The 21118-nt window shown below is 43.0% G+C and overlaps 1 long non-coding RNA gene across 1 annotated transcript in view; it reads right to left on the bottom strand.

Annotated features, from left to right (window-relative positions):
* Nucleotides 1-20300, bottom strand: part of LOC123598517 — a 60893-nt gene extending 40593 nt beyond the window's left edge. The window contains exon 1 of the long non-coding RNA XR_006712660.1: nt 20216-20300. This is a non-coding gene — a long non-coding RNA (uncharacterized LOC123598517). The remainder of the gene's footprint in view (nt 1-20215) is intronic.
* Nucleotides 20301-21118: the final 818 nt, after the last annotated feature.

Below are 21118 nucleotides of genomic sequence, written 5' to 3'. Positions count from 1 at the left end.
TATAGAAAAATCCATCTATTACATGTAGTATAAATAATATAGTATTTTCAGAAATTTCTTTATCAGCTATGGTGATATCTTGAGTACAAATATATTTGTGATGAAATATAATGGCGTTCTGTGAATTATAAAATCCTTTCCCCCTTTATCACGTCTTCTCTCTATAGAATAGAGCTTAAATATATTGAGAATGGTGGGGTTCCTATTATCTCATGCTCTCTTGTTCAGCTGTAGCGTAAAAATTTTTATTAAGGTTTCTAGTTTGGATGGTCTTGTTTGTTAAAGCTCTTGACCAAGAAAAATGTCACAAAAAAATTTAAAAATATGGGTCCAAGTATTCAAGGTCTCTCTTCCGGGGTCCTTATACAAATAAAAGACTTTAAGAAATAGATACATATATATCTTGAGAGAAAGTAAAAGGCTTTCCAGAAAGAGCTGAGGGTGTTTCCCCCCTGGTGAGCTAATGCCGGGAAGTGCTATCTTTTGTTCTGGATGCTGGATTAGAAAGTGGTCTGGCCTATTTGTTAGATCATATTTGCTTTTAAATCTCCGTCCATCCTCATTACTATGATGAGGGTACTGAGGCAAAGATAAACAGAGCCTGAAAAGATGTCTTCTCATGGCCAGATGCTACCACATGGGCTTTTGACTCCATGAGCCCTAGGTCTCAGGAGGGCGAGCGAAAAAAGAAAATGCCCAGGAACAGATGCATTTATATTTCATAGCACATTCATACATGCAGAGTGCAGTCCCCAAGGAGCAGGACGCTACTTTTACTCTTCTAGGACTTTTAAAGGTGTGGAATGTGTAGAATAAACACGAAATGGGTAAAACTGTGGAGATGGTAAAAAGATCAGTGGGTTGCTAGGGGTTGGGGAGAAGGAGAGCTGAGTAGGTGGAGCACAGAGGATTTTTAGGGCCGTGAAAATATCCTGTGAGATACCATAATGATGGATACGTGTCAAAACATCTGTCAAAATACATTTGTCAAAACCCACCGAATGTACACCACCAAGAGTGAACCCTAATGTAAACTATAGGCTTTGGGTGATAATGATGTGTCAATGTAGATTGAACGACTGTAACAAATGTACTGCTCTGGTGGGGGAGGCGACGCGTGTGTGCAGGCAGAAGGTACGCGGCAAATTTTCACTTTCCTCTCAATTTTCCTGTGAGCCTAAAACTTCCCCTAAAAAATAAAGTCTATTTTCTAAAAAAGAAAAACAGTCTTTTTTTTTCAATTAAATGGATTTTGTGGCATGTCTCTTGGTGGGATCCCCCAAACACAGGGGGATATTTGTATCAGAAGACAAGCATCTCTAGGCGATAAACAATCCTTTGTAGTGCTATCAAATATTTCCTTGGAGTTTGTTATGAACACAAATTCGCCAATTTACTTTTTTTTTAATGCCCAAAGAAACCAAAGTACAAAATGCTCCAGGCCTGAGTTTGTGATCAAAAAGAGAAATTGAGTAGAATTTCTATTCCTTATTAGCAATCGTTAACTCAGGAACACAGGATTCAAAAGAACCTGTTGAAAATAAAACATTTTGTCAACTATCCAGATCACATCAAAACATGCTGATATTTAATATCCTGTTAGGGAAAGAGAAAAAAAGAACTCTGTTGTATACCATAATTGTTTCCTGCTGTATAGAAAAAAAAAATGCAGATCTGGACTTCAACTAGAAAATCTTGGAATATCTTTCAATATTTTTATTTTCAAAATCGGTTCAGATGGACCAGGCTGAGGGCAGAGAAGATGGCTCTAAATTGGCCAAACAACCACAGGGAAAAAAGGCCAGTGATAAAAGGCAGCCAGTCCCAAGGGGGGCTGTCTTGCAGGGCGCCATGGGGGTCAGCACTGGCTTTAGTCCTATTTAATATTTTTATTACCAATCTGAAGGGGGAGGGGAGGCTGAATAAAAATGAAATCTGCAGATGGCTACTCATTACGGAGGATTTGCAGACCCCAGGAAGAGCAGGAATGAAATTCAGAGGTTCATTTGGAAAGGTGGTCAGAAAAAAAAAACAAAGGCGGCTGGAAAGCAGTGAAATGGGGAATCCCAGGGCAACAACTCCATTGCAGCAGGTGAAAGGCATCTCAGGCTGCAGGAATTCTGAGAGCTTCCTGGCAGTGGTCAAGTTTTACCCCTGCTTATTAAGGAACGCCACACATTTTAGGTGTTCGGACTGGCAAGGTAAAGGTCTGCGAGATGGTCTTTAGATTGCTGAATTCAGTTTCAAGAAGACATAGGGAATTTAAGTTAGGATCTCTTCTCTGCCTTCATAATTGCATGTGCTCCTGCTGAGGGGTGATTTAAGGCATATGGATGATTAAAAAGACCAGTAGGCAACCAGGTCCGTGCCATTCTTCGATGTGCACAGGCAGCCCTCTGTCCTCAGAGCCTGTCACTCTGTGCAGCTTGGCTCCTGAGATGTACACAAAGCCTTTCTTCAGGAAGAGCTACCCACAGGCCTGGCCTCCCTTTGCTAGTGCCCCATTCACTGAAGTGCTGCCCCTGCAAGTTCTGCAAGCTGTCCCTATGTGCTCAGCAGAGAAGTCATTGTCAACTGAGGAGATCTCCTCTTTGCTCGGAACCCTCCGTGGCTCCCAAATGCCTGTAGAAAATTGGCATTCCTTAACCTAGGATTCTGGCTGTCTCCTAAAGAGCATGTAAGTTACTGCACCATCCCTGGAGTCAAGACTGATCGGCTTCAAACTGCCTGACTCACCAAATGCCCATTGTTTCAACTACCAACTACCAGGCACTTTCAACTACCAAACAGGGAAACCAGTATCTGCCTCATCATGTTGTTCTAAGGGTCAAATAAAAGAAATATACATAAAGTGCTTGTATCGTGTCTGGTACACCATAAGTGCTCAAAGGATGCCAGCCACAGCTTTTTGTTTGACAATTATTCACAATGTATCCCTAATGCCCCTTTATCAAATGACCTTTCAAAAACAATCTTCCTGGGTTTATTTATGGCACATGTTTTATCTTCCAGAAACTGGCATTTCTAGGAAAAATCTTTAATCTACCACATACCAGTGATCTTTTCCTGCAGAAGCTTGAGGACCTACCTGCTCCATGTTGAACAGGCACCCGTGTTTGTGGCTCTGCCTGCCTCACGGTGGACCAGCTTGTCATACAGCACCCTTCACTCTCTGATCTCAGCCCAACCTTCCAGCCTCTCATCTTTCACACTCCTCTTGCCCAGGCTCCTCACAGTGTCTCCTACAGGCACACCCCCACCTTCTTCCAACACCCCCCCACCCCGCCGCCACCAGACTGGTTACCCACGCTGTTTGTTCACACACCTGGGGTTTTCATGCCTCTGTGTGCCACTCACAACGCTCCTTCCGTCCTGCCATTACTTCCTCACTTAGAAACAAAATCTCATTCCCTTTAAGGCCCCATCAAGATGGTGCCACTTCTGTGAAGCCTTCCCAGGAACTACTCTGCTCTATCCCTTCTCTGAGGAAACCAATCTCTTCCTCTGGGTTCCCACTACTGTAACTCCCAACAGGCCGTGTGGCTGTCTCCATCTCGATTGTGAGGGCTCCTGCGGTCAGAAGTGTGTCTTACTCAACCTACACCTCAGGTTCCTGGCACAGAAGTCCTTAATAAATATTTGCTGAGTGTTTTAAACTTGTTAACTCATGAATGGAAGCTGTTCTTGCTGGAGAAAGGGAGGAAGCTCCAGGGAATCCAAGGAAAGGGGCAGACAGGTCTGGAGACAGGAGAGCCTGGTCTATCCACTAGGACCCCCTGCTGGACAGAGAAAGTGAGTGCAAGTAAGCAGCTTTGAAATTAACTTTGGGACTGGGAGCCCTTTCCCCACGGGAACTGGGTCTGGGTTAGCCACAGAGAAGCACTGGAAGTGAGATTCCAAAATGCAATTTCACAGTTGGAGCCACCTTCCTCCTCCAGCATGGCAGCAGCACGTCTGTCCTGGGGACAGGCACACAGACTGTGTAATCAGGCTCAGCTGGTAATCAGGGAGCTGCCAAACAGACGCGAGACTAAATTACCTTCCCGTCCCGGACAAAGTGGCCTTCTCGATGAGGGTTCAAACCAGTGATGGTGGAAAAAAACAAAGGAAGGCAAGTGGCAGCTGCTACCAAACACCTGGCCAGTGGACGGCTCCCAATCCGTCCTTATTCAACCCGCAGACCCTCTAAAGCCAGGGTTGCTTAATGAGGAGCGAGCGTTTCAGACCAAAGGTATTTGGTGCCAAAGTCATCGTTAGAGGAGGAAAACAATTTATGCCCGCAGTGACAACAAAAGGGGCAGAACCAATTTCCTGTCAACAGCCTGCCAATGGCCAACCGAGTAAACTTGGAAGAAACAATGTGCCTCAGTTTCCCTCTTTCGTAATTGAGAGGAATGTGCCCTCACATCCAAGATTCAGATGGTAAGATCTTTTTGGGATTGAAGATCCCATTTCTGTTCCTGCATGTGTGTGTCCTTAGGAAGCTGGAAGGGACCTTGAAATTAGGAGAGAACCATGTAAGTTCATGAGCTGTGGGATAAAAAGTGTTAGAGGAAGGAAGGAAAGCCCAGAAATCAAATAACTGCCTAGGAAAGGGGCATTTCTGAGGCTTAGAGGGAGAATGAGGCTGCTATACTCGATTTGTAGTTACTAAGGACTCGGAATACCAGGTACATCCTGTGCACGGAGTTTGCAGTGAGCAAAAACAACCCGAAGCTTACCCTTGCTTTCCTGAAGCTTATAGTCTGGGGGGCAAACAGCCATTAAACAAATCTTCCCACGAGTAAATGTAAAACGGCATCTCTGAGTGCCATGAAGAAGCAAGGAGCTATGGGATTGGCCGTGGGGGACTTGATCCAGTTGGGAAAGGCCCCTGAGAGAGTGGCACTGGAGCTGAGAGTTGAGGGGACAAGTAGGGTTCACTCCATGTGGAAGGGAAAGAGGAGCGTTCCAAGCTGCTGGGACAGGTGGGCAAAAAAAGGCTTCTGCAATTGCAAGTAGGTCTTACTATTCACTGCATCAATTATTGTGTGGCTCAGACGTTTTACACTCTAGGTCAACAGAAGAGGGCCAGGCTAGCTGCAAGGTAAGGCTGCTTTCTACTATGGAGGTGGGTGATGAGGGAGAGGTTCTGCCTGAGTAGGATGGTAAATGTCACCCTCCAAAGGGGGCTGGAGGCAGGTCCTGTGTTTCACCCTGCTGTCTGGGTAACAGGAACAAGGTCAAGAGGTTCTGCTATAGCTTGTGGGTAGCAGCCAGTGAGATGGGCAGGACTTGCTCCACGGAAGGGATTCTGGACAGGGCCTGTGACACTGCATCATCCGTATCAGTCAGCTATTGTCACAATGATGCTGAAAAACAAGTCAGCTCGGCACTCGGTGCATCACCACACTAGCATTTATGTTCATGGTCTACAGTTTTTCTGCTATTCAGCTGATCTAGAATGGGCTACATGGGAGGCTTTGCTTCAGGCTGTGGGTCAAGCAGAGCTCCTGGCTTCAGGTTGGGTTCGGGCCCATTCCATGTGTCATGCTCAGATCCAGGCTGAAGACTCAGTGCTACCCAAGGCATGTCCTTGTCACGGCAGATCACTGGATGCAAAAGCAAGCCATGCAAGCACATTTAAGGCCTCTGTTCATGTTGTGTCTATTAACATTCCAGTGGTCAAAGAAAGTCACATGGTGAAAGTCAACACCAATGTGACAAGGATGTATATTGCACACACAGTGGGAAGGGTAAGAAATGAATATTTGCTTAACAATAATGCAAATTATTACACCATCCTTAAGACCGGCATGTGGTTATTTTAGGATCAGAAACTAGTGCTCTGGAAACTCACTATTTGTATTGTCTGCTATTATTTCCTTTTTGTTCTCCCTTAGTGTTTAGTTAAATTCTTTTTGAAAATGTCAGATTGTCTCAGCTGTTATGAAGAACCAGGAGAAACACTTTTGTCTACCCTTGAGCCTGAATTTTAAATGGAACTGATGGACCCCAGGGTGAGAATCCCAAGTGAGGTGAAACACCGGGGAACAGTTTCTAAGAATTCTTGTTCAGTAGTCACCCCCCCCCCCCCCCCCACCCCCCCCCCCCACACACTTTGCATGGATTCTCCTTCCAGCATTCTTCTCTGCTCACTCCTTGGAGGATTCTGGGGTTTGAGTTCGTAAGAAAACAGTTTCAGTGTACATGACATGTCAGGCTACAGCATGGTAGAAACAACGTGCTATCCATCCTAAACCAAAATGCTTCCAGCTGACTTGCCATTAGCAAAACAGGCCTCCATAAGTACTGCCAGTTGCTCCAACCATCAAGGCAGGGCCCTACACACCAGGTTTCAGGCATGTCTTCATGTCCAGCTAGGGCAAGTGAAGTTAACCAACACTTTTATTTTAGAAAGAAACTCTGGAAACTGATAAACACTCCCACACTGGTCCCTGAGAGGGAGTGCTGGAGACGGTCAGGATCTGTCACTAACACTCAAAACGCAGGTCAACCTCTGTGTCACAGAGGGTAGCCAGAACCTCTCCCCATTCTTCCTTATAGCCAGTGGTTGCAATTTGCAAGAGCGTTCCTCAAACTTTAATGGGCTGAGGAATCACGTAGGGGTTTTGTTAAAATATGGATTCTGATTCACTGGGCCTGGGGTGGGTTGAGTCTGCATTTTAAACAAGTTCCCAGGTTTTGACCTGCTAGTCCATCAAACACACTCTGAGTAGCAAAGGATTTGGAAACCTCGTTCTGTTCTTTCTAGGAAATGAAGGGACTGAAATTGCTACTTTAGGTGTATCAAAACGTCAAAGTACGGGATAACCTTTTGTCAGGCTTTGGTGGGGTCAGGACTGGCTGCATATGGTTTCCAGTCAAATCAGGGAAAAGGGGAAACATTATTCAGAAGCGGATTCAGGCTCAATCTCAACTGGTTTAACCTCACTAAATTCATTTAACCTTTATCTGCTTATAAAGCACTTATAACCTGAGTTGTCTGCCAATGAAACAGCTGTTTCGGATGTACTGCACTTCCTGCTCCTGAAGGTGCTAGAGGAGGAGTGAAGGGACTACTGATGAGAGAGGGCAGGGAGGGTTCCAGCTGTGTGCAGAAGGTGACCAGAGGACCACCTACCTTCAAGGTCTCGGTCTATATTAGACTGCATGTGTGGTTTCTGTACAAGGTATGATTCTAATTTGTGATTTATCATTTTTGTTGTGAAGTGCTCAGAAATGGAAGATGCTGTAAAGCAGTGCACTGCATTCAATGGGAATGCATTCTAACCCTGTCTTCCCTCACAGACTTTGTATTCCTAGGCAATCACACATTTCTTAGAAGTAGGGGGCAGATGTGAAATAGGGGGCAGATGGTGTTTTGCACACTGACCTCAGGGTACTGGCTCTAGAAGAATTCACGTGGGGTAATGTGGAAACAAAGTCTAAGAGACCCAGCAAGTCAGGCAGGACAGTGTCCCCCTAGGAGCCAGAGCCTGCGGGCCCCAATGCTGGGCCTGCCACTTGGATGGCTGTATGTCTCGGACAGGCCATCACCCTCACTTTTCCCATAAGGGCATTAAAGAACTGGATTCGATCCCTTTGCTTTGTTTTCCTGTCTTTTAAGCTGTGGAAGCCTTTTGTCAAATAAAGTCTAAAGATGAACCCAATAGAAAAAAGCAAAGCTGCTGGGCACCTGGGTGGTTCAATTGGCTACATGTCCAACTCTTGATTTCAGCTCAGGTCATGATCTCACGGTTCAGGAGATGGAGCCCCGTGGCGGGCTCTGCGCCCGACAGTGCAGATTCCTTCCCTCCCTCTGCCTCTGCCCCTCCTCACCACAAAATAAATAAACTTAAAAAAAAAAAAAAGCAAAGCTTCTCTCATTGGAGCAGGGAGCCTAGAACTTTTCTACAGGGTCCTTAACAATCCACGAGGCACTGTGGAAGCCAACAGCTGAAAAGACACAGTCTGCAAACCAAAACAAACCTCTGCCCTAGATGACCTCAAAGGTCCCTCCTGTTCCAAGCTGGAGAGATCACCTCATTTGCAAGAACGCCCTCTAAGACTGCATAAAAGGTGGGAATTAAGACTCTCCCAGCAGGACACCTGTCTGTGAAAGGTTTGGGCCCTTCCTTTTTGCTCTTATACACATAAATTCAGGTCTTCAGGAATAAAGAATACATGACAGGGACACCTGGGTGGCTCAGTAGGTTAAGCGTCTGACTCTTGGTTTTGGCTCTGGCCATGATCTCATGGTTGGTGAGATCAAGCCCCACGTCGGGCTCTGCACTGACAGTGAGGAGCCTGCTTGAATTCTCTCTCTCTCCCTCTTTCTCTGCACCTTCCCAACTTGTGCTGTCTCTGTCTCTCTCAAATAAATAAATAAACTAAAAAAAAAAAAAAAAGCATACATGATGATAAAATCCTGATCACGGCGTACTATTCACTAATGTCTGTTTGCAAGGGACAAAAAACAAATTTTCATCCATGTTAGGCAAAAAAAAGGAGAATTTATTGGTTCACATATCCAACCTCAAGGACAGGAGGAGCTGATCTAAAAGCAACTTTCAAAACTTCTCTCTCTTCCTTCTATCTCTGCTTCTGTTATGTGTTGATCCCATTATCACCTCCTGAAGTAAGCAGCATCAGTTCTGGACAGTCATTCTTCAAGCTTAGTAATTAGACAAGAGTAAAATACCCACTGACATACCACGTCCATTAAAAGACATCAAAGGGAGGACTCTGCTTGGACCGTCCTAAGCTGGGCATCCCTCCCTGGGATCTACTGCTCAGGACAAAAGCAGGGTATCCTCTGTGATGGGTAGAATCCACCGGAGCCACATGGCTGGCTCCAATGTGGCTGTTACGAAAAGGGAAGAAAAGAGGAAAGGAAAGGAAAAACAGCAGATGTCCACTGTATCTGCCATTCTGAACCTTCCTCAGTGTGGGTCCGTTGTGTGTTTAAGCATTACTGCTCATTAAGGCTGCACACAGCCTCCACTCCAGCCAAACTAGGCTGTCTCTTGCCTTTTGTTTTGTCTCCCTTGCCTAACATGCCCTTTCCTTCCTTCTCAGCTCGTCTACGATCTCGCCATTCTTCAAGGGATAGTTCAAATTCAAACTCCCCCAGAAAGGCCTCTTCTTCCAACCTGTACATTCTTTCCTTTCCAGGAGAAAGGGTCTCCTGTCTGTACCTTCAGTGGTGTGTTGGAAAACGTTTTAAAACTGCTCCCTTGAAAAACGAAGAATCAAACAAAACCCTGATTTTTCATTTGTCAATTTCCATGGTGTAATTATTCCCACCATGGTCAATTTCCTGCTCTCAGCATGACAGTCACTGAATGCAGAGCTGGAAAGAGGTGTGCAATACAGCAACATTACACAGAATTCCCATAGCATTCCCACCATACAAATACAACAGATCTAATCTCAAGAACATATATGTTAATAAACTGTAGTAAAATAATTAGAAACTTTATGAATTTTAATATATATATTTTTTATTTATTTTGAGAGAGACAGTGAATGCAAGCAGGGGAGGGGCAGAAAGAGGGGGAGAAAGAATCCTAAGCAGGCCCTGGGTTGTCAGCACACAGCCCGATGTGGGCCTTGATCCCACAACCGTGAGATTGTGACCTGAGCCAATATCAAGAGTTGGACGCCTAACCAACTGAGTCACTCAGGAGCCCCAGAAAGCTTACGAGTTATGAGTATTTACTAACTTTGTGTTTAATGTAATTTAATTGTAAGTTTATATTATTTTAATATTGGCAGTGTTTAATAATCATCTCATAAAATTCTTAGAAAACTAACAGCTACGGTTTTGACTTTTCTAGAATTTCATTTAAATAGAATCATACAGTAAGCAGTCTTGTATCTGGCTTCTTTTGCTAAGCATAATGCTTTTGAGATGTATTCATGTTATTGCATCCATCAGTAGTTTGTTACTTTTTACTGATGAAACATAGTATACATCACGTGAATAACACCACAAATTTTCATTCATTCGTAATTTTGGTTTCTAGTTTTTGACTATTATGCATAAAGTTGCTGTAAACATTTGTATATAGGTCTCTGTGTGGATGTAAGTTTTCACTTGTCTTGGATAAATATCTAGGAGACTGTTGTGTTCTATGATGAGTGTACATTTTTTAAAAGGAACCACATAAAGGTTTTCCTAAGTGCACTTACGATTTTGCATGCATATCAGGAATATAGAATTCCAGCTGTTCCATTTGCTCTCAAACACTTAGTGTGATCAGTCTTTCTAATTTTAGACATTCTAGCAGGTGGTGTAGTGATCTCTTACTCTGATCTTGATAAGCGCTTTTCTAACAACTACTGATGTTAAGAACCTTCTCATGTGCTTATTTGCCATTCACCTGTCTTTGGTGAAGCGCCAATTCAAATCTTGTGCTCAATTGTCAACTGGGTTGTTATTGTGGAGTTGTTTTATTATTGAGTTGTCAGCGTTATTTATATATTCTGAATGCAAGTTATTTATCAGATATAGGGTTTATAAAAATGTTCTCCCAGTCTGTGGCTCTTATTTTCTTAATAGTATCTTTGCCCAACCCAAAGACACAAATATTTTCCCCCACATAACTAAAACTATTATTTTTTAGCTCTTATGTTTAAGTCTATTTAATTTTTGTGTATGGTATGAAGTGAGGTTTGAGGTCCGTTTTCCCTTATAAATAAATACCCAATTTTTTCTAGCACTGTATTTTTTTTTGCATTTTTTAAACTTGTTTTTTTATTTTTTTAAATTTACATCCAAATTAGTTAGCATATAGTGCAACAATGATTTCAGAGTAGATTCCTTAGTGCCCCTTACCCATTTAGCCCATCCCCCCTCCCACAACCCCTCCTGTAACCCTCAGATTGTTCTCCATATTTATGAGTCTCTTCTGTTTTGTCCCCCTCCCTGTTTCTATGTTATGTTTCCCTTCCCTTATGTTCATCTGTTTTGTCTCTTAAAGTCCTCATGAGTGAAGTCGTATGATTTTTGTCTTTCTCTGACTAATTTCACTTAGCATGATACCCTCCAGTTCCATCCACATAGTTGCAAATGGCAAGATTTAATTCATTTTGATTGCCGAATAATATTCCATTGTATGTATGTATATATATATATATACCACATTTTCTTTATCTATTCATCCATCGATGGACATTTGGGCTCTTTCCATACTTTGGCTATTGTTGATAGTGCTGCTATAAACATTGGGGTGCATGTGCCCCTTTGGACCAGCACTTGTATACCCTTCGGATAAATAGTAGTGCAAATACTGGGTCGTAGGGTAGTTCTATTTTTAATTTTTTGAGGAACCTTCACACTGTGTTCCACAGTGGCCACACCAGTTTGCTTTCCCACCAGCAGTGAAAAAGAGATCCTCTTTCTCTGCATCCTTGTCAACATCTGTTGTTGCCTGAGTTGTTAATTTTTGTCATTCTGACAGGTGTGAGGTGGTATCTCATTGTGGTTTTGATTTGTATTTCCCTGATGATGAGTGATGTTGAGCATGTTTGCATGTGTCTCTTAGCCATCTGGATGTCTTCTTTGGAGAAGTGTCTATTCATGTCTTTTGCCCATTTCTTCACTGGATTATTTGTTTTTTGGGTGTTGAGTTGGATAAGTTCTTTATAGATTTTGGATACTAACCCTTTATCTGATATGTCATTTGCAAATATCTTCTCCCATTCTGTTGGCTGCCTTTTAGTTTTGCTAATTGTTTCCTTCGCCATGCAGAAGCTTTTTATTTTGATGAGGTCCCAGTAGTTCATTTTTGCTTTTGTTTCCCTTGCCTCTGGAGAGGTGTTGAGTAAGAAGTTGCTGTGGCCAAGATCAAAGAGGTTTTCTAGCACTGTATTTTTTAAAAGTCCTTATTTTTTAGAACAGTTTGAGCTTCGCAGCAAAACTGAAGGGAAGGTACAGATAACTTCCACATCCCCCCCTCCCCCCTGCACATGCATAACTTCTCCAGTTATCAACACTCTCCACTAGAGTGGTACATTTGTTATAAGTAACAAAGCTACACTGACACCCCCAGTCACCTCAAGTCAACAGTTTATATTAGGGTTCACTCTTGGTGTGGCCCAGTCTGTGGGTTTGGACAAGTGTACAATAACACGTATCCATCATTATAACAGCATACAGAGTATTTTCACGGCCCTAAAGATCCTCTGCTCTGCCTACTCATCCCTCCCCTTATTCTAATTCCTGATTTTTTACTGTCTTTTTCAATGACTAATCTGCTTTTAATCCCATCCAGTATACTTTTTATTTCAGACATTTTATTTTTCATGTCTAGAAGCTCCATTTGAGTTTTTTACTGGGACCTACTCTTGTCATTTAGACCCTTAAATAATTTGACTGGTCCTTCCCGGTACTTAATAAGGCCATGGAATTTCTTAGAACAACCTACCACAGAGTAGGGAGTTTGAAATACATAGATGTGGACCATCCAGCTTATTAGTTGTGTCACCACAGGAAAGTCACTTACCTTCTCTGAGTGTAAGAACGATCACCTATAAAACGGGATTGAGTGATAATGCTCACTGAATGGGCAGGAATTTGTTGGGAGCAGAAAACAGATGGAAGAGGTATTTGTGGCCATGAGGCCCCTCCTTCAAGTTTTAGAACCTCACTGCTTTGGAAGCTGGTTTTAGTCATGAGTCAGAGGAAGGATTAGCAGTCCCTTTGCGTTCGGAAGGAGTGGCAGAGGAATGTTTTTGGATGCTACAAGTCCAGACCATACACTGCAAGACACAGTGGCCTGTTCCCAGAACACTGCTGAGATGATGATCTAGAGGATGTCATTCCTGCTCTTGAGAGCACAAGTCCCAGGGTGCCACCGCAACAACAGCAGAAGGCTCTGCCCCATGTTCCTCTTTGGTCATGTGTCCACACCCTCCTCAGCACTTGAGAACTCTCCACAGGACAACATCTCACACACACTCAGCATCTCGCTCTAGCAGGCTGGTTGTGTCCTGAATGGGGATAATCAGGGAGTTTCAGAGAATGGGTGGCTACCACCAAAGGACCCAGCAAACAGGACAGGCAGAAGGACTAATCAAAGGGCCACAGGAAAGGTAAAAGAACCAGGCAGGCTGGGGGGGCTTGTCTTGGAACAGTTAAGGACAGGGTGTCTTTCCCGGTCTAAACTTATCCTGCAGCCTGTGAGGCAAGGAGACAGAGCTATAAAGAGCAACAAGCTGTACAACAAGCCGTGAGGCTAGAGACAGAGGCAAAGCCAGTGCTCACATACCAAACAAGGAACCAATTCTTCAGGTTCTTCACATACTCTTCAGATTCTGTGAGCAAGATGAAGACCATTGCTATTTAAGTCACAAAGACCACAATGCTGGGTAATGTCCAGATGGAGGGAGTCTCGATCAGCACATCAGCAGGAATCTTTTGGTCTAGTCCGGGTTTTCTCAACCTTAGCCCTAGTGACATTTTGGGAACAGACAATTCCTTGTTGTGGGGACCTGTCTTGAGCATTGTAGAAAGTTTCATGTATCACTGGCTTCTGTCCACTAGGTGCCAGTACACGCCAATCCCCTCCCTGTGACTTGAGACAACTGAAAAGGTATTCAGGCACTGCCAAACAGCTCCTGGGTTGTCACATTGCCTTTGGTTGAGAACCACTGATGTGGCCTTCTGGACTTAGACCTTAGAAAAACTGACGGCACTAGCAATCACATTTCCTGACTTCAGAGCTCAATGTGAAATACAGGGACCTCTGCTCAAAATCCCATATTTAGGTTGGTTTACTGATACCTGTGAAGCAAAAAGCCATTACTTATATAAAAATTTGCCCCAAGCCCTTAACAGAGTGTAGTGGTTAATTACACACCGTCCAGAGCATCAAACCCAGCTGTTCAGATTCTAGCTTCATCGCTTACTACTGCGTAGCACTGGGCAAGGGAATTTCATCTCTTTGTGCCTCAGTTTCTTTATCTGTGAACTATGGATAATCACAGGGACTACTTCATGAGGTATCTGAGGATATATATTTGTTGTTGTCTGTGACGCACTCAGAACAGTGTTTGGCAAATGGTGAGCCCTAAAGATGATCTATTCTAGCACTTGTCAGCTGGGGGGGGGGGTGGTCGGGGTGGGTTGTGACAGTGTTCCAAGTGTTCAAGTGTTCATGACATTAACGGCACAAAGATTCCTTTTTTTTTTATAAGTACCCAAAATAATAACTTAAATATCTTGCCACTTAAAATAAAACTGCTTGAGAGCCTCCAATTAAATAGGAGTACACATGGCCCTTAGTGGGGTCAGACAGGCCAGCTCCTGACTCAGGCACTCAGATTATCACTCAGCTGCCACAGCAGTCTGGGCTACCGCAGCACTTTCAATTATCTTTACTCTTAGTCATCATGTTTTCTAACCTGTGCCTACAACACATTATTGTGCAAAGACCAAAAATACAAGGAACACTGGTGCTAAGACACAAGAGGAAGCATATGAATGTTAACTAATTCTACAAATGTATCTTCATAAATCCATGAGTTTACTTTATTCAACCTAAATCCCAATTCACATATCCAGATACAGCCAACGTTTCTAAAGTCAGAGTCCGAAATATACTATCATAGTGAATTTAACTGCTCATTTATTAGGATTAAAGAGACTACTATGTTGTATTACTTGTCCCAAAGAGCTTACACACAGCCTGACGCACTCACCCAGGTGGACACTGTGATTGCTTCCCCCCATTCCTCTCTGACTTTGGACAATGACGCCTTCCTGGCAGTCCAGGGCTTTGGGGGAAGCTGGTCCCACCAGAGCCTCAGTGATTCAGTATAAGTGCATCCCCTGGACTCTGGTTTTCAGAAGTGGGGACATGACCTAATTTTAACTTCAGAAATTGGAGAAGATGGTTCCTGGTGGTTTCTGGGGGGAAAGAACTCACACTGTCCTCCTGGAAGTGGAAGAGAAAACATGGAGCCCAGGAGTTGGTGGCAGTCATCTCTTAAGAACCAGGCACAGCCCATAAGAATATGGTCGAAGACACGAGAAGGTAGAACAGAGAGATGGAAACAGAAGAGATCCTGATGACACTGTCAAGCAGACGAATCATACCAACCCTACAACCCTCCCCACTTCAGTAAAACAAGCTAAACCAGCTTGCACTGGGTTTTTCTTATTTGCGTCCTAACATAATCTTAGCTTTAGCTCTCCTATTTAGAAACAAACTAAAAAAAATTATAAAAACTAATTGAGCTAACTGCAAACTATGAGAATGATCAACATCACATCATAAAAACAGTTTTTGTCTATTTTGTTTGTACAGCCCATAGCTTAATTTCAATTTTCCAAGACTTTTGCTTCCAGCCAAAATGGAGTAACAAAGACCAGTTTACACTTGTACCTGAAACAACAGCAAACAATCCATAAAAACACCGGAAATAATAGTTTTTGAGACACTACACATTAGGCGATGAAAGAGTGTGATCCCCGAGAAAGGAAACCAATGATGTAAGCCTTACAACTGCCCCAATATACTGCCTGCAGAGAGAGCTTCTAGGTGGTGGCACAGAGAAGGATAACCAGAGCAGGGCCTCTGCACTGAGGAGGAGGAGCTGAGGGCCCAGGTCGGCAAGAAGGCCACAGTTCACAGGCCGCTGCAGCAGAGAAGAGAGCTGCACAGAGAGAGAACCATGAAGGTCAAGTCCTGAGGGCCCTTCTCAAGTCCTGAGCAGAATACTGATGAGTGCATGTATAGAAGGAGAATACATGAGACTAGGCAAAAGAACATTTCCAAAGGATTAGACTAGGAGGAACAGTACCTAGTGCTCATATGGCCTAAGAAGGCCAGTTTCCACTAGCCAAACTGAAAAACCTCGTAATGGTGAGACACTGGGTAGACTGCTCAGAAGAATCCTGCCTTGGCAGTGGAGAATAATTAGTCTCAGGTCAAGTGTTGCTCTGGTCCTGCCAAAAAAATACCTTAATACTGAGGCTATAATGGAGACTAAACGATCCCCCCCCCCCCCGCAAAAAATTAACTTCATCACAGAACAAAGTTCAAGAAGACTTATCATAGCACCCAATTAGATAAAATTCACAAAGTCTGGCATCAGGTCAAATATTTGGCTTTTTCAAAGAAGCAGAAAATAAGACCCATAATGATGAAAATTGAAACTGACCCAGATATGACACAGATGTTAGACTTAGCAGACAAGGACATTAAGATAATTATTATAATTGTATTCCATGTATTCAAAAAAGTAATTCAAGGAAGACATAAAAAGAGTGAAGCCAGACTTTTAGGAAATGAAAGCTATTAATATCTGAGATGAAAAATACACTGGCTGGGATTAACAAATCCTGTATTTTGGAGAAGAAAAGACTGGTGAACTTGAAGACACAGCAATAGAACTATCCAAAAGGAAACACAGAAAAAAGAAGTTTAGAAAATGGAAAGAGCATCAGTGAGCTGTGAGGCAACCCAAGTGACTCTATTTGTATGGGTGGAGTTCTTCAGAGGGGAGGAGGCAGAAAAATATTTGAAGAAATAGTGGCTTAATATGTAACAAATTAGATGAAAAATATAAACTCAAAGTTCCAAAGAGCTCAGCAAACTGCAAACACCAGGAACATGAAGAAAACTAAATCACCAAGTCACTAAATCAAGGCAAGTCAGAACCAAATGGCATAACATTAAGGATTGAAAGACCATCTTAAGAACAGCCCGAGGTAAAAAAGAAAATTATGTACAATGGAACAAAGACAAGGATGACAGCAATAGCTTGTAGGGCACAATGCAAGCAAGACGACAGCAGACTAACTCTGAGGTACTAAAAAAAACCAAAACCAAAAAACAAAAACAAAAAACTGACAGCCTAGAACTTTTATCCAATGAAAATATCTTTCAAAAACAAAAGCAAAATGAAAACATTTAGAGACAGGCAAAAGCTAAAACAATTGTTAACAAACTGACACCACAGAAATGGCAAAGGGAGTCCTTTGGGCAGAAGGAAAATACAGATGTGCAATCTGGATGTTCACAAAGCAGTGCAGCCCAATATCCTTCATGAACAAAGGGGCAAGAATTTTAAACAAAATTCTAGTACATTTAATCCAAAATTTATAAAAAGGACAGTGTATCATGACTAAATGGGGTTTATCTTAGAAATCCAAAGTCGATTTAACTTTGAAAATCAATTTGGTAATTCACCAAATCAACAAAGTAAATAAGAAAAACCATATGGTCATCTCAATAGATGCAGAAAAAGTATTTTCAACACCTATCCCCAAAAGTAAATTCAATATCCATTTCTGATGAAAATTCTCAGCCAACTAAAAAAAAAAAATGAACGTCCTCAACCTAATAAAGGGCATCTATAAAAAAAATCTATAGCTACTGTCATATTTAATACTGAAAGACTGAACTCTCTTCTCAGATGATCAGAGACAAGGCAAGGATATCTACTCCCACCATGTCTATCAACATGGTACTGAAGGTTCCAGCCAGTGCAATGAAGCAAGCAAAAGAAACAGAAGGCATCAAAATTTCAAATAAAGAAATGAAATGATCTCTATTTACAGATGACATGACTATGCAGAAGATGCAGTGGAGTCCATAAAAAAAGCTTCCAGAAACTCAAAATTGAGTTTAGCAAGTTTATAGGATACAAGCCCAATATACAAAAGCCAAGTATATCTCTATATACTATCAACAAAAAACGGAAATCAAAATTTTAAAAGCTTATCATTTTAATCATCAAAAACATGAAATAGTTGCAAGTAAATCTGACAATATACTGAAATTTACAAAACACTGCTGAAAGATTATTAAAGACCTAAATCTATGGAGAGATCTACCTTGCTCATTCATGTTCCAGGAAACTCAGTATTGTAAGGATGTCAGTTCTCCCCAAATTGATTTATACATTTGACACAATCAAAATCCTGATGAGCTTTTTTAACTTGATGAGCTCATTCTAAAGTTCACATCAAAATGAAAAGAACTTAGAAAAGACAAAACAACTTGAAAGAGGAGGTTGGAAGGTAACTACTCTGATTTCAAAACACTCTAAGCTACAATTATCAAGTCTATGTGGTATCGATATTTTAAAAAGATAAACAGATCAAAGGTACAAAACAGAGCCCAGTAATAGACTTATAGGTATACATAAAACTAATTTTTGACAAGGTGCAAAGGTAATTCAGTGGAGGACAGACTTTTTAAGTGGTGCAAAACCAATTGGATATCCTTACGCATACACATACACACAAAACACCACAAATTTGATATACTTCACACCGTTACTTATTAAAAAATTAACTCAAATCACAGACCTAAATTTAAGGGTTTATGTACGAAAAAAACCCAAATGTCTACCAATATGGAATGGATAAACACACTGTGTATATTGATACAATATAACTCTAGTTGGCAATAAAAATGAGAGGTATTAATATATGCAACAACATGACCAAGTCTAAAAAAATAATTATGCTGAGTGGCAGAAGCCAGATTAAAAAAATAAAGAACAGATAATATGTGATTCCATACATTCTCGTAAATGACTGGCACAGGGTCTAGAAAGCTGGACAGATGAGAGTTTCTGTCCAATCTGCCTTTTAATGGCTGAATAAACTTTCGAGGATCACTTATTCTCTGATTCTCAGTTCCCCCCCTTGTCAAATGGGGATAACTACACCTATAGTTGACCTCCCAGTGCCTCAGTTTACCCATCTGTTCAACGGGGATACTAAAATTACCAACTTCATAGCATTCAGACTAAATGAGTTAAATTTGTAAAGTACTTTTTCTTTTAATTTTCTAAAGTTTACTTATTTATTTAGAGAGAGAAAGAGCACAAGCAGGGAACAGAGAGAGAGGGAGAGGGAACCTCAAGCAGGCTCTGCACTGTCAACATAGAGCCTGATGTGGGGGCTCAAACTCACAAACCATGAGATCATGACCTGAGCTGAAATCAAGAGTTGGACACTTAACCAACCAAGCCACCCAGGTGCCCCTGTAAAGCACTTTAAAATAAGGCCTAGCACAAATTAAGTGCTTCCAATTTACTTAATGACTATTTAGTGAGAACTGTGACAGGCCAGGCTGATTTTGAGGATTACTGTTAACAATAATCTGCTACTATACGGCTACTTTAAGGCTCATTCTACCTGGGGGAAACAAATCCCCAGGATAGAAATGTTTCCAAGGAGAACTATTGTGTAAGGTCAGTGAGTCAGCCAGGGGTCTACACTGGGCGCTTCCCTGACGACGTGTCATTAGTTACAACTTGGGACTTATTATTGGTAAACTTTGGGGCTCTTTTTCAACCAGCACTAGTCTTTTTCTGCTCGGTGCTGTTTAGTAGGAGTTTCCTGGTGCTGGGCAGAAGGCTCCTGGGACGGCCTGAATCCAGGCCTGTTCCAATCCACCAGAGGAAGCCTCAGAGTGGGGAGCACCGGGCCCTAGACACAAGCGCTTCTGGGACTATCAGGCCAGCAGGCTGACTTCCCGGGCCACTGGCCCAGCCCACTGGGAGGGAAGAACCGGATCAAAGAAAGAAAGATGCCATGCTCCGCTTTATCCACGGGGTGGAGTATTTTAGCCAAAGAAGGGACCTTTGGAGGCAGTGAAGTCCTGGAAGAAAGATAAGCCCGGACTCGTCCAGAGTCACGCCCATCAAACCCTCCTCCGCAGGCAGTCAGTCATCAAACTTCTCAAACCTGAGGGCTGTGCCAAGGCCTATCCTGGTAAAAGAAAATCCTCTACGAGCCTCAGCAAATTTAAAAATTTGAGAGCCAAAAAGGGACCAGGGGAGACCAGTGAGTCTGACCCTTCCCCCCCACAAATGAGAAATATGAGGGCCAAGAGGGGAGGGAGGAGTCCTGACCGAGGTCGCACTGCCAGGCTGCGTCAGACCAGCCCCAAACCCAGGTCCCCCAGCCGCCTGTCGAAGCTCTCTCGCTGGGCCGCCTCCGGGTCGTTCAGACGGGGTCTCTACCCTGTAGACCTTCCAGTGCAGCTGAGATCCCATCCACATGTTTCACTGGGAGGTGCAGTCTGAGCGCGGAAGAAGGGGGAGGCGGACACAGCCCTCCGCTGGTGGAGTCCCCCAGGTCTGGAGCATGGAGGCTCGCGCCTTCCCCCTGGGCAGCCTGCTCCCGGCTCCCCTCTCTTCTGCTCCCACGTCCCCTCCCAGAGGAGCTTTCCTCAACCACCCGTCCAAAGGTGCCTCCACTTACCCACGGTCTCGGACTCTCCGTTGTTCTCCGTTGTTCTTCAGAGCATGTGCCTCTACTTGCCCTTACGTATGCACACACCATGCGCGCACACCTACACCTTCATGGGCTTGCGCATGCGTGCGCACACCCCGCGTTTACGTTTTGCTTGTGTGATCATCGTCTGTCGAGGTTATAAACTCATGTAAAAATCAGGTTAGCGACCAGTCCCCAGTACCCAGAGAAGTGTCTGGTAAGTAGAAGATGCCCAATGAAAATATAATTAACAAATAGAGGGAAGACCATGGCTTCAAGTCCTGATTAATCTGTGAAATAAATTATTGTAAAGATCAAATTAAATAATATATGCAAAATCACTCTGGCACCTGACGAGAATAAAGAATTGAAAGGGGTTAGATTAGATTAAAGGACTGTAGGTAGGGCCCTCTCACAAAGTGGAGAACTGGCAAGAACAACGGGCCTGCATTGTGATAATAATTAACATCTATTTGCATTTTTTTTTGTTTTATCCCTTCCGGTTTAAACAAACCGAAACGAAAATAATGCTACAGGCACATAAGGATACACACACTTCTGCACAATCACAAACTAGGAGTGTGTGGGGGTGACACACTGGGGCAGCAGCTAAAACCCGAATGAGAGGGCTGATTTCGTAAATAGATACAAAATTGACTCAGAAATGTCCGGAAGCATTCCCTGTTTACAAAATGAATTAATTAAGGCTGGTGAGCAAGAATGCAAAGGAAAAACAAAAAGAGGAAAATATAAGCAGCCAGAGAAATGACTGGTACCTAAAAAATAGACCGTGGACAGTGAGAAGCCTGATTTCTACAGCATGTGTCCTCTGGGCTGGGCTGCAAAGCCCCCAGTAGAGTCCAGGATCTGGGGACTGGAACTTTCCACACT

Source organism: Leopardus geoffroyi, chromosome C1 (genome assembly GCF_018350155.1).
Source record: "Leopardus geoffroyi isolate Oge1 chromosome C1, O.geoffroyi_Oge1_pat1.0, whole genome shotgun sequence".
Lineage (NCBI taxonomy): Eukaryota > Metazoa > Chordata > Mammalia > Carnivora > Felidae > Leopardus > Leopardus geoffroyi.
The sequence above is the reverse complement of the archived record's forward strand: the minus strand, read 5'-3'. Positions and strand labels throughout refer to the sequence as shown.